Genomic DNA, 16,201 nt, shown 5'->3' with positions numbered 1-16,201 from the left:
CCTTTCGCCAGTTGGCAGACTTTACACCTGTTCACATATCTTTGTACATCCCTGCTCATTTTGGGCCAATAATAAAAATGTCTGAGTTGCTCCAAAGTTTTGTTGATGCCAAAATGTCCCACTAGTCCACCACTATGCTTCTCCCGTACAATATTTTCCCTCATCGAACAGTCTGGGATACATAACTACCCACCTCTGAACAATAATCCTTCCTGCAAATTGTAGTTTAACCATGGACTTGCATTCCTCAATATGGGATTTTGGCAGGCTTCAAAAGCTTCTTTGAAATCTGTGTCGGTTTGGTACAAATCCTTCAGATGTTCGAATCCCATCACCTGTATGCTACTTTCCTGTAAGAGCAAAGCTCTTCTGCTCAAGGCATCTGCCACCTTATTGGCTTGCCCACTTATGTGTTTTAACACGAAAGTGAAACTCTGCAAGTATTCTACCCATTTGGCGTGCTTATGGTTTAACTTGTGCTGCTACATTACATATTGTAACGCCGAATTATCCGAAAATAATACAAACTTATTGCCCAGCAGGTAGTGCCTCCAATGTTTTAAAGCTTGGACCACGGCATAAAATTCCTTGTCATACGAGGAGTATTTCTATCGGCTCTCATTTAATTTCTCACTAAAGAATGCCACCGGTCTGTCTTCCTGACTGAGCACAGCGCCAATAGCTGTTCCACTTGCGTCACACCGAACCTGAAAGAGTTTATTAAAATCGGGCAGCCTCAAGATTGGCCTCTCCGTAATCTTCCGCTTCAAAAGCTGAAAACTGTCTTCTGCCGCCCTGGTCCAACAAAAAGGCTGACTGGCCTTTTTGATGGTCTCTAGCATCGACGCGCAGATTGCACTGAAATTCCTAATAAATTTCAGATAAAAACTTGCCAGGCCGTGAAAACTACGTACCTCAAATAAGCTATTCGGTGACGGCCAATTTATGATTGCTGCAATCTTTTCTGGGTCCATTTTCAATTCATTTTTTGCAACTACAAACCCCAAATAGACCAGCTCCTTCTGCAGGAAAGTGCATTTCTTTAAGTTTATCAACAGTTTGTTCTGCTGTAACTTCTCTAACACCCTTCGAACATGTTGAAGATGTTCTCCTTTCGTTCTGCTGAAAATCAAGATATCATCAAGATAAACTATCACAAACTTGCCAATAAATTCCTTTAACATCTCATTCATCAATCTCATAAAAGTACTAGGAGCGTTGCTTAATCCAAATGGCATGACCAGCCATTCGTACAGCCCTTCATTGGTCTTGAAAGCTGTCTTCCACTCATCTCCTTCTCTAATCCTGATCTGATGATATCCACTCTTCAGATCAATCTTCGTGAAATAAGCTGCCCCGCTAAGACAATCCATCATGTCATCCATTCTGGGTAAGGGAAATCTGTACCGAATAGTGATTTTATTGATAGCTCGTGAATCTGTACACATTCGCCATTCTCCACCCTTCTTAGGTGCGAGTACTGTTGGTACCACACAAGGGCTCAAACTTTCTCTAATCAGTCCCTTATCCAGCAACTCCTGCACCTGTTTACGAATCTCTTCATTATCTTTCGGGCTCATTCTATATGCTGCCTTATTCGGTAGGCTTGCTCCAGGTATGAAATCGATATGATGGCTAATGCTCCTCTTGGGAGGCAACTTATCTGGTAGATCGTCAATTACAATGTCTTTAAATTCTTTCAACAACTCCTGAATCTCTCCAGGCAATTCTGACTTTTCTGTGTTCAGCAACATCGTTTTTGTCCTCCTTACAATCGCATAATTGACCTCGTTTTCCTCAATCTGCTTCACAAACTGTTTTCCTCCTATTAACAATGCTTTTGTTCCACTTGGTTCTGCTGCATCCTCCTCTTTGATGGGTACAAGCGTATGTTTGATCCCATCTTTCACAAATTTGTAACAATTTGTCTTCCCATCGTGCGTCACCTTCCGATCATACTGCCACGGTCTCCCTAGTACTATATGGCATACGTCCATTGGCATAATATCGCAGACCACTGTGTCTTGGTATTTGCCAATGTGAAATTCAACCTCGCATTGTTCATCAACTAATAGTTGGTGGCCTTTCTGTAGCCACGACAACTTGTAAGGTGTGGGATGCTTAAGCCGTTTCAATCCCAGCTTTTCCACAATCTCGGTGGCAACTAAATTGTCTATACTTCCGGTGTCTATGATCAATTTACAGCACTTTCCGTGTGATTTGCAAACTGTTCGAAACAGCGCCTTCCGCTGGGTCTGTTCAACCATTTCCTTGGCTGGCTTCAACAATACTTTGTTCAAAACTAAAGCCTCTCCTGTTTCTGCCACGTTTTCTATCTCTTGAGGCTATGCTTCAGCTTCCTCAGGCTGCGCAACAAATGCTCCCCTCTGGCCAGCGTGCTCAGCTTCTGGGCATTCGAAGGATCTATGCCCCCACTTATGGCACCTGTAGCACTGGACATTAGTCCCCCTTCCGCGACCATTTCCTCTTCCCCGCTGATATGGCCGACCTCCTCTGGTGCTATCTCCCTTCTCTGCTGTCCCTGAAGCTCTAGAACTGCTGCCTTCTTCGCTGTTAGTGGCAGTTCTCCCTCTGCCGTAGGACTGTCCTCGTCCTCTGCCATTTCCTCGCCCTCTCCTATTATTCTGTTTCCTGTTAATTTTTTCTTCAGCCTTTACAGCACTCTGAAAGGCCTCTTCTATATTTCGTGGAGAGAGAATACTGATCTCATCTAGTATTTCCAGTCTCAAGCCATTCACGTACCTCGCTGTTTTTTCTGGAGTATCATCCGTATAACCAGCCCGCAAATTTACACGATAAAACTCCTCTGTGTATTCCTTCACAGTCATACCTTTCTGCCTTAAATTCTGCACTCGTCGATAAAGTTCGACCTGATAGTCTTTAGGCAAAAATCTGCCCTTCAGTTTTGCCACCATCCTTGGCCACTTTCTTATTGGTAGCTTGTTCATTCGTCTCCTGTCCGCTTGGACACTATCCCACCATAAGGCGGCGTGTCCTTTTAACTTAGTCACAGCAAATCTAACTCTTTTGTCCTCACTGATCTCTTCGTTTTCAAAATACTTATCTAACTCACTTACCCAATCCAGCAAAACATCTGCGGACAGACTGCCATCATAGTTAGGGATCTCAGGTTTGGGTTTGCTGCTAGCTAACAGTACCGATCTCAACAGTCTTAACTCCGGGGCTTCTTCCTCTGATCCGTCTGTAGCAGTTGCTGCCTCTTCTTCACTATCATCCCCAAGTTCTGGGTCTCTTCTCCTACCTACCTCTACTGCTTCCAAGCGAGCAGTAAGGATTCTCAATTGTTCTCTCAAGCCCTCGTCTACTACTCTGCGTGCACCTCTTCCACGTCCTCGTCTTTGAACTTCCATCTTCCTCTGTTTCCTTAAAATTTTGCTCTGATACCACTTGATGGGGCCAACCCACGTGGTCCCGCCGTCAATGCGCTTATGTTGATGTGTACCAACAATGAATATAATAATCAAAAAGGATTTCGGATATATGTTAGTTGATTTTTAATCTGTGCTGAATTGATTAGAGTTACGATGATTATACCCTGGTTGTTTGTCTGGTGGACATCTGTCCCTCCTCAGAATTCTACGAACCCGCCTTGGTATAGGGTTTTACACCTTCGCGCTCATTTAGTTATCGTTGTTTCTCCCGGTCATTTGCTCTACGAGCTCTCGGCGACCCCTTGCAGCTTCTGTGGTTTTCTTTGTATTTTCCTGAGGCTTGTCCGCCTGGTTTACTGAGTTACGTGCTCCTGGTAGCCTTCTCGGCCTCGGTCGTTTGGGACTCAGCCTGGAAATCTTTTGTTCACCCGATGATTCGTTGAAACCCTGGTAAGGTTTGCGTTATTATATTCTTCTGCTTGTATGTCCACTGTCACTGTGCGTTTGGAGTCTGCCTTAGTGGGTCTCTGCATCTATGCGTCTTTTATCGGTTGCTGTCTGTGTTTCACGAGGGTTTACATTTAATTGATGGCCGCATGGTCCTTGGTGACATCTTCTTCAGCGCTGGTTCGATTCCTCCACAAACTCGACAGGGTTATGGTGGTGTTCTCCGTTGATTCCTCCGCCAACTCGCCTGGTAAGTCACTGTTCTATGCTAGACATTTGTACCCCTCTTCTTCCTGAGTCTAACGTCTTGGCTCCTTCGTGAGCAGGAGGGTCATTCGAGGTGTAGTTGCGGCTATGGCTTGCCTGTCAGGTAATAATGCACTGTGTTTTTATTCGGTCATTCCATTTCCAGTTCTCTGTATTTATCACTTGGAACCTAATCTCGTTCTGTTTGTCTTCTTCACAGGTGGAGCCGCTCGAGGGTCTCGGCGCTTGGACTCTCAGCTGTCCCGAACAAAATACGAGTAGCGTCGCTCTGTTCGTTGTGGTTTGCTTGACTTGGTTTTTACGACTTGTAGGGTTGGTCTTTTCTTGTTGGCCTTAAGCCGCTATCTGTTCTCGGTTCTCTGGTCGTTAGGCTTTGTCGTTGATTATGGAAACGAGTTGGGGTCTTATAGGGTTTGGCTTCTATTTGCAATTAGTTTTAGTCCCCACGTCTGTGAACTGGGTTCGGTCTTTTATTTTGAACAGAATGTGAACGAACAATGAACTTTGGATGACTGTATTTTGTAACCCTATGAATTCAGTGCTGGAATAGATTTGGATTGAAGTCGTGAACTCACATACCTGTTATGATTATTTAATGTCTGATTATTTTTGGTTATGCCGCTTGTAACTGGACGCTGTTACTTTTCGTCCGACTTTGACTATCTTCTTCTCTTGGTTCAGAACCTGTAGCAGTACATTGACAGTATTCACATGATAAAATATTAACAAATGTTACACAGCATTGAGGACGTTGTAGGATTGTGTGTGCACAGAACAATAATTATATTTCTCTCTCTGTTTTTTTTCTTACACAGTCGAACCCCGTAATGTGCCTTTTTTTTCCTTTAATAGCATTGTTTTCAAACGGTTTTAACTGCTGTTGGTTTGTTCGGTTGGTTACATCAGTTGTTCCTTATGTGGAACTTTGCATAGTTGGCTAGTACATTTTCTTTTCATGCTTTTACAACAGTAATGTAACTGTCTGGAAACAACGACTCTAACTAATTACTACTGCTCCTAATTAAAAGTCATTACATTAATCTTAGGCAACTTTAATGAAAGAAAAGTAAAATAAAAAAAACAAGTATACTATCCATCCAGTGAATTGATTTCTCTGTTCTCTTCGGAAACCATATCAACCTTGCTTCTGTCTTTGCCCTGTCAGCCAGATGCTCCTGCATCAAAGAGGCTTGTTATTTTATTTGTGAGCTAGTATGGTGGGCTTGTCACCAAAAGTTAGTTAATTTGCGCATTATTTTTTTTAGGGGCTAATGTAGGCCCAAATAGGTAATTTGAACTCCTAATGAGTGTATAAATAGGAGTTAGATGAATTCACTTTGTATCATCACTTGACTTGGATCTGTTGATTTTGGGTAGCATCGGATGTGCTCTAGCTTCGAAATTTTGTGGAGGGACTATAACACATGAGATCTCCAAGACCTAGAAATCGTTTGGAAGAATTCCACCCAAATGAGGAGTTATTAAAATAATTAATATTTTTTATGTGTTCCTAAATCTAAGCTTAGGAAAATAGAAATATTAATGGGTATTAATAAAGATATGGGTGAGAAGCTTCTAAGAGACGAAGATCAAGTCTATTTTAATCTTAGTCGTTGATTAGAGACTTAATCTCGGGCGTTGATTTATCAACAGGAAAAGTATAAGAGAAGACTTGAGAGTCATTTGGAGACACACTGGGCAAATACTCAGTAACACGAGGGAAATCGATTCTCAAGGAGGAGTTCGATTTCAGAGGAAGAGTTGTAGGGGGAAGGAAGAGGGAGAGCTCTGACGCAGTGTCGCTGTGACGCAGAGGGAGAGTAGTGACGCAGAGGGAGAGCTCTAACGCAGTGACACAGTGTCGCAGTGATGCAGCTCCTAGAGGAGATGATGCAGTTCCAGTGCAGAGCTTGGAGCAGCCATCGCTACCCAACACTGGGAACAACGCAATCACCTGTGGGGTTTGTTCATCTGTCTCTGGATAGAGGTACTTCTGCTAGGTTTATTCTCTGTTGGGTGAGCTGAATTTGGCACCCTAGTTGTATTCAGAAATCTGCTTAATAATACAAACCCTCTATGTGTTGCACCGGTTTCCCCGATTGGGTTTTTCCGAAGACAATTGTCCAAAAATAACTGTGTTGATGTGATTGATTCTTGTGCTTGTATATCACTGTTATTTTCTCTATGTAATTATGGGATAACTGCAGTAGAATTTATTTTAATATTTACTAAAGGGTTTCGTAAATAATTTATTGTGGGAAATAAGTAGGAGAAATAAATCAGTTACACCACGACCAACCGGCCCCACAGTTCCACCATACACTTGGCAAGTGACCCAGGACTTGTACACTGATGTGGCATCATTTATTCCATCATCTGAGCCCTTACAGATGATCTACAGGCATCTTCAACTTACTTGGAGACCCATGAGGTTATTGGTGTTCCCCCACACCCACTAGGAGCACCACAGATTTATTGTTTGGAGAACAAGGGGCCACCCCCTTGTCCATCATTTTTTAGGGTCTTATTCATCATTATGGCACTTATGGACCTCATTAGGCTTCTTAGAGGGCCCTACGACATGCATAGATTATTATTTGACCTCTTGAGGCTTGTTATTTTATTTGTGAGCTAGTATGGTGGACTTGTCACCAAAAGTTAGTTAATTTGTGCATTATTTTATTTTAGGGGCTAATGGAGGCCCAATTAGATAATTTGAACTCCTAATGAGTGTATAAATAGGAGTTAGATGAATTCACTTTGTATCATCACTTGACTTGGATCATTCTCTATCTTGAGAACTTCACATTTTTCCTTGGGGATATTTTTGGATCATGGATGAACTTTGATGTGGATTGAGTCTTCTTATCTTGGAGCTTCTTATATTGCAAATATGTTAATGGTTGGATATATTCTCTTACATGTAAGTACAATTTTGATGCTATTTTCTTTTACTTTGCTACATATATTGATCATGAGATTTTTGCAATTTTTTTGGGCTAGTTGCTACATGTATTTACGGCATCAATGTGGAATTATGTCTCTATATAGCTTATCTTTATGTATAAACCATGTTTGATGAATGAATTGTCCTAGAGGTCTAAGTTACCTTGACAAGCCTTCCCCATTTGCAATGAAGTATAAATTGCTTTTAACGTCACTTTTCTTCTCTTGCCCTTAACATTGGACGATGTTGACTTTGAGAACCTCCTTGAACAAGAAACAAGATCCATCTTCATAGTTCTCCTTGACTCCATATCCCCAAGAGGAATTAGGCATTGATCCCTCAAAAGGTGGTCACTTTAAACCTATTTCTTCACCTTTTTCTCTCTTTTTTCTAGGTCTAGCCACCTATGGCATATATTTACCGACAAAGTAGCCCTCAAAAAGTTGGATCTCCTAGCCTTTGTTGCACTGGTGTGTCCTTAACGCCTCCTCCAATTTTGAAGCCATTCCGACGATGGAGTTGTGAGATAACCCAAGCCCTAGCTCCGAGATCAAACTTTGCCTAGCATCCCCAACACTAGTGTCTCATAGGATCAATTTGACACCTTTAATTGAAGATTCTTGCTTTCATTTTTTCCGCCTCCTTGTCTGGGTTTAGAACATCATTGGTTGCTAAATCCTTCTCTCTTGACCTAGGTTGTGTCCACCTGATCTGGTGTGGTCCCACTCCTTTGAAAAGACAATTCTTCAAGAACCATCTAGGATACCAATTTCAATTAGGATTTTAAGGATTGAGAAACTCTTTCACAAGTCATCTTCCATAAACCGAACCCTCAAATCCCCACATCCTTCTCCTAGAAGTCATTGTGCCTTGCTTATAAAGCAAGCAAGCTCCATCCTTGACCTTCTTCTGGAAAGAGATTATTTGGGTCACCTTATATCCACTTGTTAATTTATCCTTTATTTGTGACTCCATATATACTGAGACTCCTCCCATTGGTGAAAGTCTGTAAATAGTAGGGAGCCTTAGCTGAGGTGACGGTGGGATAAAGTCTCCATTTCTTACCCTTGGTCTAGCATTTGACCCTTTAGGAATCCCCTTTAGGTCCCCTGTTACTTTGAGTGGTAACAAGGCCTCCAAGTGCAATCAACACCATTTCTTTGTCCAATACAACTTCACCAATTGTTGACAGTTGATCACTGATTTTGGTCATTCTTAGGAAGTATGCTTGAACCGTCTCTTCTTTGTTTATCTCGATGTCCTTCTGTTGATTCTTCAAGGCAATAATCTAGTTCAAGTTACTAATTGCAAACATGTCAATTAATTTGTTATACATTTCTTTAGCTTTCTTCAAACCAGAAACATAAGTAATGAGATAATCACTAAGAGAATCAAGGATAATTTTTCTAGCTTTGATTTCCCTTTTTATGTTTGGATTTGACAGTAACACTTGAATTCTCTGGTGGATCAGCTATTGTGCCTTCAACATACTCCAAAACTTCATGTTCTTCAAGAGTGATATCTAGCCTTGCTTTCCATGGACCAAAGTTTGAAGCATCATTCAGCTTATCCTCTACCTTAAAGTAAGACGAAGTCATCTTGATCAAAAAAACATTGGCAGCAAGTGGGGTTTCTTCAAGTCATCTCTGGTCTCCTTGGACTTGTCTTCACCAAGGCTCTGATACCATGTTAAAATCTGAAATTTCTATGCAAAAATTTAAAAAAAATTTGCAGAAATTTGAAAGTTCTATGCAGAAAATTGAATGTACTTTGCAGAAAACTGAATGGAATTTAATGTACTTTGTAGAAAGCTGAATGTACTTTGCAGAAAACTAAATGTTCTATGCAGAAAATTGAATGTTTTATGTTGTTACAATTACTTATAATGCAAATTTCTTCTTCAAAACTTTTTAGATCAGCAATTGTAGATAGAACATAAACTTAAGAATGATATGAAGACAGCCAAGTACAAATATGAGACGTTGAGATTTTGGTCCAATGAGAGCAAAACCCCTCAAGGGGGAAAACCCAAATGATTGTTCTTCTATTAGATTTCTTCAATTGTTCAGCAAAAGTACAAAGAGAGAGAGAGAGAGAGTCACCAATGTCTAATCAACTTGCATTTGAAGTGCACTTGCTTTTTGCTTGAAGATCTCCTCCTTCTCTTGATCAAATCATGTCCTTTACACTTGCTTTAGCTCTTCCCTTGCTTTTGCTCTTCACTAGTTTTCACACTTCTCTTGCACACACTCAACACTTGCTCTCCTTTTTCACAATGAACATGCTACTCTCAACTCTCACTTGCTCTTGCTTAAATAGATGAGAAAGGAGAGGAGTTACAAAATGAATTCATGCCTTGAGCCAATAATAGGAGAATCAAATTCTATGAGGGAAGAGTTACTTTAGAAGAAGTATAACTCATCCCAAGAATAGAGAGAGAGGTACACTTATCTTAAGGAGTTACAATTCGAATTAGGGAGAAAAAGAATTACACTTAGTCATGAGAGAATATTTGGTCAGAATTACAAATCAAATTGAATGAGAGAGTTACAAGTGCATTTAATGAGGAGGAGTTACACTTTTTCCATACATTGAATTAGTGAGGGAGATATACATTCTCTTAGGTGTAGAGTTGCTATTTTATTCCAAGAGAGAGGTTTGATTTTCCAAGTAAGAGATTCTCAATTTAATTTACTTATTCCATGAGAGAATTTGGTTTTATTAATCCATTAAAGGTGAATGACTTTAGAATATTTTATAAATAATAATATCATAATAATAATATTATTAGTAAAGATAAAAATATTAATTCTTGATTTGTATAATCATGATTGATTTGATTTTAAAGTGGATTCCATATGTCAAGATCATCCTTGATCATTTAGACATGACTTTCTATTTTTGGAAAGTCACTTCCAAATTGAGATGTGACTTACAATTTTTGGGAAGTCATATTAAAATTGTCAGGAATGAAATTTTATGATAGGTGGTTCAAACAGAACTGAAAAAAAATGATTACTTCTAGGAGAAATTCATCCCTGAGCTGCCAAATTTTAACAATTCAGTTCATACATCCCTCTTCCTTGCCCGCTTGAATGCTGAAACACTCCAACTAAATGCTAACTTGTTGAATCAGCCTCCTCTTGTTGATTGCTCTGAACACAAGTGGTGTCACTCAATCTGATTTTCAGCTCAACCTTATTTCCTCTTTATAAGGTGACTTTGTTCTTCCAGAAGGATCCAAGGGTTGAGATTTACCCTTGCTCCTTGAAGGTCAATGGCCACAATCTAATCTTATCTTGACTTTGCACTTTTTAATCTTTACAAAGTCTAACATTAGGAAATAATTAAATTTTATAAATTAATTCTAGCACAGTGAATTGATCTGGGATTTCTGCATGCCCTAACATCTAGGCAAGTGCAAAATCACCTCTTACTCTACTCCATTCAACAAGCCAACTCTCCTTTGACTCAATATGGGTATTCCTAATAGGATTATTAAGACCAAGCAATGAAGCACAAGGTGACGTCGAGAGTAGACTCAGTAAAACAAGGTTTGGAGTTTTTATAGTTTTTTCATAAAAGTGGTGGAAGGACATTAAAATCAGTTCAAATTTTAACTAGGGAAAAGGAGTGAAGGTGAATCAAATGGAAAATGAGGTCAAAGAGAAAACCCTTCAAGTAGTCGGCCTATTCCTTCAAGGATTAGGGTTAGAGACTGGCACCAAAAGGTAGAGTAATCCCTTACCCAACCAAGATCAACAATGAATTCAAGGTATACAAGCAAGGGCTTCAAAGGAAGACAACCGTTGCCATCCAAAATCATCTGTAATTTGATAAAAATCACTTAATACTTTGGTCGAGGAACAATAAGGAAGAACAAATCGCAATATCAAATATGCACCAAATCAACAAAGGAAGAATAAGGGAAGACATTAAATTTCTTCTTTCCAAATGATAAAGTTATCCTTCAATGAATTGATCGTGAAACGTTTGTAGAAGACTTGAACATTCCACCATTAATCTTCATGCAGAAAAATAAAACCAAGTAGAAAAACTTCAAAAATTGACAACATTCATCCAAAAAGAAAGAACCCTTAACACCATAAATGCTCCAAGAACGATATATTGATTACGCTACAATTAGAGAGAGCTCTCCAAAATCCAACGATGAGTTCAAATGTGGAAGTGCATCTTTTTATATAGACAATGCTAAACTTCCTTTACAATAAAATAATATTATCTCATGTGATTACTTATATCTAGCGTAAGCAAAGTAAATTTAACTAAATATTCTAAAACAACAATAAAATAAAAGTGGTCAAGCAACATGTACAATAGACAAGATGAAGTAAAGCCCCAAAAAGGGGTCCTCTCCTCCAAAGAAGGGTGAATGATATCCCAAGTTTCCATGTTGGCCTCCAAAGGCTCCAAGCATGTGTAGATCCTTGAGCCACTTCACAAAAAGTGCAAATCAATCCTCCAAAATGATGGCACAAACCCTCTAAACGAGGCAGATCCTCCAAAACAATGTCATAAAAGGTGTAATATGATGCTCCATTATCTCCAAATTAGACATCAATTGAATGCCCATGCCCATACCTTAAGTCAAGGCACCTCCATGAAGCATGAAAATGATTTTCCAAATCAAAAACTAGTCCAAAAAAACCCCCAAAGTCGTGTTGACATCCAAATACATGGGGTTATCCTTCAATTTCAGCCCATTAGTCTTCATGTTGTGTCTTCTTAAGTCATGTCAAAATCATCATAAGTGATTTCCACATCATCCCTTCAAGCTTTGAACCTTCAAAAATCACTAAGTGGCCCATGCATGTCATTCAAATCACCCCCACAGTTGTCATAAGGATCTCGTTTGTGGGTTGGCCTTCTAAACAAGAGAAAATCAACTCACAAAATGACCAGTCAAGAGAGCACTCCATAATCTTCCATGTGGCACATCAAGAAGAGGTCCATGTGTGCACAAATAGCCCCAAAAGTGCCTCAAAGAGTCATATGCCTTGAGAAATGTGCACTGCCACAAAAAAAGTGAAAACGCCCAAAAATCAAAATGAAGGACACTGCCCAAGAGAAGAGTCATATGCCTTGAGAAATGTGAGCTACCACAAAAAATGTGAAAAAGCCCAATAATCAAAAATAAGGACGTTGCCCAAGAAACACCAGGCCATGTCATCGAAAACCTTCTTGCTCATCAAAATTCATGTGAATACCCCAACCAAGGAGAGGGGTAACATACCCAATAGAGGTCAAGCAACCATTAAGGAAGCCACCTCCAATGTGCAAATTCATCACAAAACATGTACCCCAAAACATGGTGTAAACAATTTTGGAGTAACCCCAAAAGCTAACAATCATAGGGGGTGGGATGTGGTTTCTCTAAATACATCCATAAAGCCTTGTTGCAAAAAAGGGTTGTCATTTGATCATCCCAAACTTTAGAAAACCTTGATCTAGAATAGAAAAAGCATAGCAGATTTATAACAACATCACAAGAGAAGATCACACCATAAGTGTAACATACCCACCCCCCTAATGCCTAATTAGGTCTACAGGGTTTATATAGACCCAACTTTCAAAGTTAATCATGAATATGAGGTTAACATATTTCTTCTTACTTCTGACACTTCAAAAATTGATTATGATATCGCCATTGCCTTTTGCTTGTTGAGATCTTTCCAACAATACAAAATTTTCCCATACCGGAGGTATGGATAAGAAGTTATGCCCATTTGGAGAATCTTCACTTCAAGGACCACCTCATCAATCCATCTTGTGTCCTTAACTCATTGGCCCATGTCTACTAGCCCAGACCACTAGCAAGTATCTCAGCTTTCATTCCCAGAGGTAAGGCTTCTAGGATTTAAACGAACCTGTCTCAATTCCTCCCAGCCTATCATTGGGTCGTTAACTGACAAAGCCCAACTTCTTCGCCAACTTCCATCACCTGACAGTCTTAACGGGTTCTGTTACTATTGGGTTGTCGAGCCCTTGGCCATCAAGACGTAGTCTAAACTTCACTCTAGTTTTGCTTGATGTCTAACACACAACATGCCAATAGATTGGCATACCATTGCCAATTAATGGAACCAATCTCCATCCACTAATAGGCATTTCGAGTTTTGTTAGCACAAGGGGCCACGCCCAATACGAGGTCTAAACCTCCTGAAAGCTCGACACCCGATAGTTGACCTCCCGACATTCAATATCCACGTCACCTGCCACTGGGACTACCATTCGGCTGCCACCTTAACGCCACGACACACTTTTATCCATGTCACCTTGCCACATCAGTGCCACATTGGCCCCATGTCAACATCATGTTAATGCCACATCATCTCCACAACAATGCTAGTGACACATTAGCGCCATGTCATCTCTACATCGACACCATGTCAGCGCGTCACATCAGGGCCCTTATTGGCTTAGTAGTTTCAAGCACTGTTGATAATATCGGCGATATTCGGAAATATCGCGATATTTTCGGCAAAATGATATATCGCCGAGAAAATATCGCGATATTTTTTGTTTTGAAAATATCGGAAAATATCGGCAAAATATCGAGATATTTTGAAAATATCGGCTATATTTAAAAATTTGAAAAAATTATTTTTTATGCTTGCCGATATTTGCCGATATTGCCGATAAGATATTTTCTGGACCCTCGCCGATATTTTGCCGATACCGATATTTTCAACACTGGTTTCAAGAGGAATTCCCCAAAGCCTTACCTTTTTTCTCTGACACCCAATCCTCGACACCCATCACTAAACTGTCGTCAAATAACAAAAAGTGCCTCTTCAGCAACAAATACGATTTTTGGTCCCAACAGTATCATGGGATTATCCTGGTGTAAAAGGTCCATCCTCTTGGTAACTTGACACCTAACAACAAACTCTTGTTGACGAGAATATTTCCCTCAAACCAACAAACATGTCGACGCCCATTAATACTAAGAGGTCATAGGGGTTCAATGTCTCCCAATCGCCCAATACTCTGTCACTTGACACTCGAACCATCTGTCTCCATTAACTTATGGGAAATATATGTTTTGTTAGTATCAGCGATGCATGACATCATGAACGCCACATTTGCCCAATAGTTGACTTCTGATCTCCCAATGACCTGACCTCTTGATGATTCTTGAACTTCCCATTAACTGATGGAAGTGTGGGTTAGTATACATATGGGCTTTGTTTGATCATCACCAATACATTTTCCTAGTAGTCGGTAGCCAAAAGGCCAATATCCATTAGCCAAAGGCCTAATAGCCCTTCTAGCTAGGCTCCAGGTCATAGCCCTATGATGTACCATATGATGAAGGGCTAGGGCCAAAGACTTCCAACCCCGAAATTTTGAACTCCAAGCATACAATCCCAAAATCGAAGAAGGGTCAATCCCCGAATTTCTCTAAGATTTGATATGGATGCCAAGCCTATTCTATAGGTCTAAGATCGAATTCATTAGGGCAAAAAGTTGCCCTAAAAACCTTTGAAGGCTCAGAAGTCTTCAATAGCCTCTAAGGGCATCCAGAACGTTGCCCTTAATCCGACAATTTCTCCAAAAGCAAAAGATAGTCAACGCCTAGTCCCACAATTTCATCCAGCGAAAAAGCTTCTTCTCACTTCTTTAGCACTACCACTACTCCACACTGCCAATTCTAACAGTTGCACACGAAGAAGCCAATATCCAAAATTATCTCTAGAAGGAACAAGGTTCTAAACATAGAGGAACTTTCAACACTTCTCACCATGCAATACTTTAAGACTACTATAGGGGCCATTATTAAAAAGTATCAATATAAACAAGATTTATCCTTATAAGAGACAATAGCTAATGACTAAGCATAATTACACCTTGATCTAGCTCATCATCCTACCATACTCTGATTCACATACAATATTCGAACTATTATTTATACTTATTCAAGGGGCCATCACAAGCAATTCCTAGCTATATCCTTACAAATATGCAGAATAATCTAGTCATGACACTTCAAGAAACTCAAGAGCCTGAGCTAATACAGTTATTGTAGCCAAGTATAACATTCCATTGCTTGAACAAGTAGCACCTATTTAACATAAGTGGAAGGTTACCTTGTCATATAGCGTCCATTCATGAAAGAAGCATTAGTTAACATACTTAGCTCATTGTTCTTGCATATTTAGTAAACATCACAATGACATCGCGCTTATCATTGCAATTGACCACTCCTGAGCCAAATCTGATGCCTTAGGGGAAACTTCACACAGGGTTCTACAAAGCATTGTTTTAAAACTAGGTCGGTCTGACTCAAAATCGGCCTGGTTGATCGAGCCATACCCTTGCCCAGACAGACTAGGTCAATTATCTGGTTTGGTGACCAGTCCATTACCGAACTAGCTGAGTTGGTCACTGATTCGGTCGGTTCGGTAATGGATTGGTCGAACCGACCGAGCCCGACTTAAACCGGTCAGTCTCTACAACGTGGAAAAAAGGTTGGTTGTGCGGACTTGAAATCAATTATTTTTTCGTTTAAACTATTTCCTAGGCCCTCTACCCTTCTTCCACGCCTATAAAGGTGACCCAACCCCCACATATTTCCTCACAACTATCTCATTGCATTTATGTGAGCATTTGTGAGGAGTTTGTGAGCAGTTGGAGTTGGTTATTGGAGCAGCATTAAGCAGGTTCTTGGGCGATCTTTGGACCAGCATTGAGGAGTTGGTTTTTGGAGCAGCATTGGTTATGTGTTTTTGTTCTGATCTCTATATATTACATGTATTGGACAGTGCACTCAGTGCCATTTTGATATAATAGATATATTCATGAGCATGCTTTGATCAAGTGTTGTCTTCTCTCTATTATTCTAATGCTTTGAGTTTGGAAACATGAATGAAAATCTTTAAAAATATGATTTTTCATTAAAATTAAATATTTAATGTACTTTTTTACAAAGACCGAGTCATTAGAATCAACTAGTCCGAGTCAGAGGCCGAGTCAAAGTTGACCCTCGGCAGGTTCTGAGTCCGAGTCCAATTTTTAAAACATTGCTACAAAGTCACTTCAGAGGATGTGAAGGCCACTCTCCTTCACATACAAGATTCAGGGTTCTCCTCTCATCTCACCCCTC

General features: G+C 40.1%; 1 protein-coding gene across 1 annotated transcript in view; it reads right to left on the bottom strand.

The window, feature by feature from the left end:
- LOC149194943 (IAA-amino acid hydrolase ILR1-like 3) overlaps positions 1–16,201 on the bottom strand; it is a 225,128-nt gene that overhangs the window by 205,900 nt on the left and 3,027 nt on the right. The gene's annotated exons all lie outside the window — the stretch shown is intronic.

This window comes from Pinus tabuliformis, chromosome 2_2, assembly GCF_031772625.1.
Source record: "Pinus tabuliformis cultivar Carrire ecotype Pingquan chromosome 2_2, CPIR1, whole genome shotgun sequence".
Taxonomy (NCBI): Eukaryota; Viridiplantae; Streptophyta; class Pinopsida; order Pinales; family Pinaceae; genus Pinus; species Pinus tabuliformis.
The sequence above is the reverse complement of the archived record's forward strand: the minus strand, read 5'-3'. Positions and strand labels throughout refer to the sequence as shown.